The following is an 8,243-nucleotide window of genomic DNA, read 5'->3' on the forward strand; positions in this document are numbered from 1 at the left end:
GCTCCGACTCCAAAGCGCTCCTTACCGAATCGGAACGCAGAAGAAGACAAAGGAACCGTAGTCCCCAGAACCGGGAAAAGTCGAGGACACGGTCAAAGTCAAGGGGGAGGCCTACTTGCTTCTATTGCGGCAAGCTGGGACACTTCCAGAAGAACTGTCGGCACTTCCAAAAAGACAAGGAAACCGACGGTACCGATTCGAAGCGGAGACTGGACCGGAACAGTAAAGACCGGAGGTGACCGGACCGGAAGGGAACAACGGCAATCGCGGCAAGTGAAGAAGAGTTGATGCTCATCACCGAGGAGAGTGAGTTGAACCTTGCCGGCGACGAGACAACGTGGGTTGTCAATTCCGGAGCGTCGTTCCACCTTACCCTGGACCGGAAATGCTTCTCATCCTACACATTCAATGATCACGGTTGTGTCCCGATGGGGAATGAAGGTCCATGCCGAATTGTCGGCATAGGAGACGTGTGGTTGACAACACCAACCGAATGCAAGCTGCTGCTGAAGGATGTCCGACATGTTCCGGAGGTGTTAACTCTTAGGGCCGGAAAATGGCCTAACACAGGGTGTCTACGGAAGACACTTCACCAAAGGGGTGTTACGGCAAGAGGATTAGGCTCAACGATTAATCCGACTTAATTAGGTCACTTAGCAAGATCATCCTTAATAATCACACGCGTAAGATATAACAATGAATGCAGAACAACAATTAACATAGAGAGATAAAAACACTAAGCTTCATTAATTATCCGCTCCTCATTACATTGTATCCGGGCCTTTAAATAGGTTTCCGGTTTGTAGTACAAAACGGTGCCATCCGCACATGTTCGGGATCGGTCCGGATCCGGAACGGCATACCGATTCCGGTCCGTCCGTCCACACTAATAGCTTACTTACAACCATTCCTTAATAATTAAATAACTCCTTCGTTTCACACTCTAGACTCCTTTGCCGGCCGGTAACACATGGCACGCCCGTGGGATAGTACCTTGTATGTCAAATCCACCATCCAACCCTTGCTATTCTTCGTCCAAAATATCCAGAATGCTTTGTTCAAGAGTCTCCAATGGTTCATCTGGAATTTGTTGTTGTTGTGGTTGCTGCTGCTGTTGTTGCTGCTCCGTTGATGGCTGTTGCGACTGGTCCGTTGGTGGCTACTGCGGCTGCTCCTCCATTTGTTGCTCTGACACCGGCGTTACCGTCGTTGCTCCCTCCGTCGTAGTGGTCTCCGGTTGACTGGTTCCGGCCTGGCCCTCGTCCGACGACGGTTCCTCATCACTAAGGTTAACCGTTGCCGTTTCCCGTGCTTTTTCTTCCCGAACCCGGGACCGCTCGTAGCTCTCAAACTGGATTGGAGCGTCTAGCCTATCATCATCTAGCTGAGCTACGAGTTGCCGGACCTGCACCAGCTGTTCATCCGCCAGGACTTGGAAGTCTTCGGCCAGCTCGTCCCGTATAGCGGTGAAGTCCTCGGAAGTCAACGTGTAACAATCATCTCCTTCCTTCCGCCGGTTTTTCACGTCTGCCCGTAGCAATTGGAGTTCCGCCGTATTTTGTGCCCACTTTGTCCACCATCTTACGGAGCTTTCTTCAATCAAGCGTTTTGTCTGATTCAGCCATGACCGGAGGATGCACTGAATCCGGCCCATTCCCATCTGCGATTTGATCTTCGCAGCTTGCCGTTCCTCCTTCAATTGCTTGATGATTTTGACGTTGTCGTCCGCCTGCTCCTTGTAATGCGTCAATTGCCCTTGATATATGCTTTGTAATTTTTGCAATACCGTTGACGCTCTCTCCCTTTCTTCTTGTTGCTGCCTCTGGAGCTCCATCCGGACCCTCTCTGCCTCGTCCAACCGTCTTGTATTTTCCATTCGTTCGTCGGCGAGTGCCGTCGCGGCCCGATCAACTTCCTGCCGGAGCTCGGCCATCCGTTCCTTATGCTCCGTTTCCAGCCGTTTGTAGTCCCGGTGCAGGTGCTCAAAATCATCTGTCTTTTGCTTGAGCCGTACGTTGATTTGTCGACGGGCCCGGTCCTCGCGGTCCTTCTGCTGGCGGAGCTCCTCTTTTAGCCGTTCAATTTCCGTTTCCGCCGTCTTCCGCAGCTTGTCCTTTTCCTGCAGCACTTTGTCTTTTTCCTCCCTTAGCCGGTCGTAAGCTTGATGGCCTTTCCGGAGGCTCTCCTCTACCCGGCGGAGGTTCTCAGCAGTCTTATTTAATTCTGCTTCGGCCGCTGTCTTCAATTCCCGTTCACGGCTGCTTAGCGCTTCTTGTGTGGCAAGTTCATCTCTCAATTCTGCAAGCTCCTGGGCTTGCACCGCATCTCTCTCTGGAACGGTTTCCGTTGCCGGGGTCTTATTAGTATGTACAGGTTGGTCTGTTTCTTTATTCTGTACAGTTACCAGAGTCACCGGTGATTGGATTTGTGTTGCCGTTAAGGCCATTTTGGCCATTTCTGTCGTGACCTGATCCTAGTCTTTTTCAAGGCACCGGATTCTAGACCGGGCCATCTCTAGTTGTTCGGTTGTGACGAGCAACCATTCGCTTTGCGCTCTTCCTTCCGCCTCAATATACCCCACTACTCCGGCAATCTGTTCGCCTATCCACCGGAGCCACAGGCTACCGGTGCATTGTTGTTGCGCTTGCACGGAGGTTTGACGGATGGGCTCGCTTGTGGGTGGGTGGTCCCGCCTAATAGCGCCGAGTTGCAATTCCATTTTTGCTCGTGGACCACCCTGCTGTCCTGGTTCCCCTTGCGCTTCTTCTTGGTTGGCCGAGGGAGGCTACATTGACCTTTCCGGCTCTAGCGGAACGGGACTTGCTGGTGGTGCCGGTGGTGCCGGTGGTGCAGGGGCTTCTAATTACGGTGCCATGCGCACCGGTTCCGGTTCCTCCCTTGGCGTGGGAGTCTCAGTATGGGGAGTCGGTGTTCCCTCCGTCTGAGGGTCCGAACGTTTCCCTGTTGCCTCAACGGTCCTTGCCAACGACCGTCGCTGGAGGTGCTCCGTAGGCTCCTCCTCCATTTCCTCTTCCTGAGTCCCGGCATTGAGTTTCGCCGCCAAGGGGTCCGCTTCTCTATTCACCGGTCAGCGGAGTGTAATCTTTACGGGCCGTACCGGTGGTTCCTCTTGCGCATCCATTGGCCGCTTCCGGCTGGCGCTCTCCTTTCCCGCCTGTTCTGCGTCCGCCGCCTTCCCCTTAGTGGCCTTAGAGGCCAACAACTGTTGTCTTTTGGAAGCAGTCTTTGGTGTGCCGTCCGCCACTCTTCCCCGCTTCTTGGGTTGGACGGATTGGACGGGTGGCACAAGCAAGGTGAGCCACTGCGTTACTGCGTGCCATATCCTCCGTCCGTCTCGGCCTTCTTTGCCGTCTTTTCCTCTGACGATCTTGATCGCCGCACACAAACCGTCTACGATCAATACCGGCCAATCCACCTTGATTCCTTCATAGGTGGCGATGATCATCCCTACCCGGTTCTGCAGCATGACAGGGGGTCTAGGGTAAACATGGCCGTATTCGTGGAGCACACGGGCAATCTCGCGGAACAGCATATCTCCGTTGCCTTGTGTCCGGTAGCCCTTGCTGGCTAGGGAGTACTCACCAAAATACTTGATGAGTTGCTCCGAGGTCGGATTGTCGATCGTGAATATGCCTCCCTCCGGAAGGCCTGTTAACGCACGGATCGCCTCCTCCGTTATGACCTCTGTGTCGATTTCTTTGATTACCTTGTCGGCTTCTTTGTGTGGCGGTGCCTCCATAATCGTCAAGAAGCCCTCGAGCCCGTGTTGCTTTAGCCATTTCTTGGCGGCTTCCGACAGCGTTTGTGGGTCCATGTTTGTGTCGAGGTCGGATTGTGGTGGCGAGGTTGGATGGTGATGAAAGTGAGAGTGAGAGAGAGAGAGTTCAGAAAGCGGGGGTTCTCTGTGCGTAGGTTCTCGTCTCATGATCTGCCAACGCCTTGGTGCTTCTGTGCTCCTGGGTTCGTGAAATGAGAAGGTCTCCATGCGTTGTGGTTTCTCTCTGTGCATTCTGGCGCCTTTTTCGAGCGTGTGCACGTCGTGTCCTAAAATAGCATTATGTCCTGTGGCGGCACTTAAATGCCCACTACATACCTTTTCGTTCCTCGCTCTCTTGTCCGTTCATACCTCGCTTTTGCATGATTTTTTTTTTTTTTTTGTTTTTTAAAATGTAGTGTGAGGTTACTTGTCCGTTGGTCCTATCAAACCCTTACCGGCCTCATTACGGTTTGCCGTCGCCTCATTCTCCCTAGTTACCGGCTTGCCGTCTCCTCCGTCTTGGTGGTTGTCGTTTCCCTCACAAGTTGTCGTTTCCGCACCGGTTCCCAATCCGGTGTCGGTCCTTTGCTCAAATGGGTTCTTGGGCATCGGTCCTCTAGATGGCTTCAATCTGAATCCGTTGACCCATTTGCCTAGCACTTCACCGGCAAGTGTCCCTAACTGGTAGGACCCATTATACTCACGTGTCAGCCAATACGGGCTGGTCCATCTAAACCGTAGTTTACCCGGCATCTTGCCCATCCGGGTCTGAAATACTAACACCGGCTTGCCGATTTCGAACATTTTTTCATTTCCTTTCCTGTGCCGGTCGACAAATGCTTTCCGTTGCCGTTGTTCCAATTCTAAGGGCAGGATGCTTGCCAATCGTTGTTCCTCAAGTTCACACAGCGCTGTTAACCATATTGCCTCCGACTCCTTCTCATTCAGCCGTTCCCGTAGCTGGATCCGTAAGCTTGGTACTTGGAATTCCACTGGCATGACCGCCTCTAGTCCGAACGCTAACCGGAACGGTGTTGTTCGGATGCTCGTTTTGTATGTTGTCCGGTATGCCCAAAGCGCGCTATGTAGCTCTATATCCCAATCCGTTCGGTTTTCGTTGACGATCTTCCGGAGGATATTCTGGAGCATTTTGTTCGTCGACTCAGCTAACCTGTTTGCTTGCGGATAGTACGGTGTGCTCCATTTATGGACAACAGCATAGAATGTCGTCAGGCTTTCAACTACTTGGCCGAGAAAGTGCCCCCCTTGGTCTCTTATTAATTCAATTGGGCATCCGTAACGGCACTAGATGTATTCGTATAGAAATTTTGTCGTTGACGCAGCGGTGTTGTCTCTTAAGGCTTTGGCCTCCACCCATTTCGTGCAGTAATCCGTCGTGACGATGACATACCGATTACCTGTTCTCATTGCCGGTGGTTTGAACGGTCCAACAACGTCCAGCCCCCACTTCTGGAATGGTTCGTGTGGTAGTACAGGCTAGTGTGGCATCCGAGCTTGCTCCGTTGGCTGGCCCATTCGCTGGCATAGGTCACATTCTTTTGCGTACCGTACAACATCTCTTAATGTAGTTGGCCACCATAGGCCACTTTGCCATATTTTCCTAGCCGTCGCATCTCCGACATAGTGACCTCCGGCAACTCCGCAGTGGGCTTCCCTCAGTATGAGGTCCTTTTCATCGTTGCGCACAGCCCGTCTCCATATACTGTCCGCGCCCTTTTGGTAAAGTGTGAGCAGAAATGTCGGCTTTGCACCGCCAGGAGTTTCCTTTCGTCCTGGCTCATCTCCTCCGAAGGCAGTCCTGTGCTCAGAAACTGGTGCATATTTGTGAGCCACTTGTCTTCCTATGCCACCGTTTCATCTGCTGCCGTTTCCGTAGTGACTCGAAACAACTCCGCATCCGGAAACTCGTCCGCTACTCCGGATTTTAATCGGCTTAAATAATCCGCTACGGCATGCTGTATACCGGGTCAATGGAATATTTCGAACTCGAATTCTTGTAACAGTAAGGTCCACCGGGCCAACTTACCGGTGAGTGACGCCTTCGACACCAGGTAGAGGAGTGTCGAATGATCTACATGGAAGGAAAACTTCCTTCCCAATAAATAATGCCGAAACCTTGTCACACTGTAGATCATCCCTAGAGCTTCCCGTTCCGTGGTAGAGTAGTTCCGTTCCGCTTGGGATAGCTTTCGGCTGGCATAGTACACTGGTCGGTACCACTTTGGCTCCGTAAGCTGCATCAGTGCGCTTCCAATTGCGATGTCAGAGGCGTCCACGAACACATGAAATTCATTACTCCAATCCGGAGGCTGCACTATCGGTGCTTGCGACAATAATACCTTGAAGGCCCTATACGCCCTATCCTCGGTGTCGGTCCACTGGAATGGTGTTCGATGTACCGCGGCATGCAACGGTGTAGCCAGGTCGGCCAAGTATCGGAGCATCCGGCTGTGCCACCGTATCTGGCCTAAGAACCGGCTCAATGCCTTTGCCGTTGCCGACGCCGATGCTTCTAATATGGCTTTCACTTTGTCCGGGTCGATTGCAATGCCTTCCTTGCTCACAATATGTCCTAGTAGGGTTCCACTGGACACGCCAAATACACACTTCGCCGGATTCAAACTTAGCTGGTACGCTCTACAGTTTTCTAGACAAAGACGTCCCGGCTATAGACGGTGAAATTGTGAAGGAAAACCTACATAAAAGCCGGGATATATTCACCAAAGATTTCCATGATGATTCGTTGGAATGTTGTCGATGCCGTTTTGAGTCCGAACATCATCACCACGGCCACAAACACCCCCCATTCGGTAACGAAAGCCGTTTTCTCTTGGTCGTCGGGGTGCATTCGGATCTGATTATACCCGTTGAATCCATCTAGAAAGCTATAGACCTCATGGCCGGCGACGGCATCCAACACTCCATCTGTGAACGGAAGTGGAAACGCATCCGTTACCGTAGCTGCAATGAGTTTCCGGTAGTCCACACAAAATCGAATTTTTCCGTTCTTCTTCGGTACGACCACGATTGGGCTCAACCATGTCGCTTTCTTTACCGGACGGATAAAGCCAACTCTTAGCAGTTTGTCGATTTCCTCCTTGACTTTGGCGGCATAATTGGGATTCATCCGGTACCGTCTTTGTGCCACTGGTTTTGCGTCCTTGCTCAAGTGAATCTGATGTTGGTATAACTGAGGGTCGAGCCCTCGCATGTCTTCGTATGACCAGGCAAACATGTCGCGAAATTCCGTGAGAAGTGTGATCATCGCCGTTTTGTCTTCGGACCTCATCTCCTTGGCGATGTGCACCGGTTTTGCTTCAGCCTTGGTCCCTAGGTTCACCTCTTCAAGTTGCGACGCTTTTACGCGCTGTGAAACGGCCATTTCCCGTTCCAACGCTTCCTATGCTTGCCGTAACTCTCGGATTGCGTCCTTATCCGGTTCTGCTTCAGTCTCTTCCGGCTGCGGTAAGTATGGTGCTACTGCTTCGACAATGTCAATTTCGAAGAGGGGTACGATCTTCGGGTTTTCCTGCAAGTATTGAGCTTCTTCTTCGTCAGCTAACCCTTCTAGCATGTTGACACACTCTGCATACAAAGGTGTACATTCCTTGCCAGTGCTCGTCCTTGGCTGTGTTGGTACACGTACCTTGGCTTTTCCTCGCCGGAAGGTAATTATATTTTTCCTCCAATTCTGTTTGATATGTGCCGTTTTCAACCATGGCCGCCCCAGCAATAGCGGGTACGCGCCTTGTGCCTGCAATTGTAGCACTACTACCGAGATGTGAAATGTATGACCGCCAACGGTGACTTCTAATTTTCGTATTAATCCTATCGGCTGCACTGAGCTTGTATCGGCCATTCGTAACCAGAATGGACACGGCTCCCACTCGTGGATTCCCAGGGCATCACACGTTCGGAGGCTTATTACATTCACATCGGAGCCTCTGTCTATTACTGTGCCGGGGAGTTCTTTCCCTTTTACAGTGGCAGTAATTACCGGACTGTTGGTGTCCACCACCGTTGGTCCCACCTCCGGATTCGAGAAGAGTACCGATGCCAGTGATGATTCTCCTTCCGTCATGGCTGTCTTCAGTCCTTTCGTGAATCTCGGCACTAGTTGTAGGAGTCTTCCTAGTGGCAGCGTAATCTGGCATTCTTGCAACGCCTGCCATGTCTCGTTCTCGGAGTGACTGCCGCTGGCAAGCCCTACGGTGTTCTCCTTTTGCCACTCTACGTCTGTTACGTTTTGCTCGTTTCCTTTCTTCACCCATTCCGTCGCTTGCTTCCGGATGGTCTCCTACGTCTCCCATTCCTTGGCCATGCCCTTCGACCTTGTGGTCACCTGCTGCAGATATGCCACTTCAAGGACTACCATATTTACTGTCGGTCGTTTTTCATAGCTCTTCGTCGGGCATTGATTACTATAATGGCCTTCCTATCGGCA

The sequence above is a fragment of the Azolla caroliniana genome, unplaced genomic scaffold (assembly GCF_043228905.1).
Source record: "Azolla caroliniana isolate FFs.n. ecotype wild unplaced genomic scaffold, voAzoCaro1.0.p SCAF_12, whole genome shotgun sequence".
Lineage (NCBI taxonomy): Eukaryota > Viridiplantae > Streptophyta > Polypodiopsida > Salviniales > Salviniaceae > Azolla > Azolla caroliniana.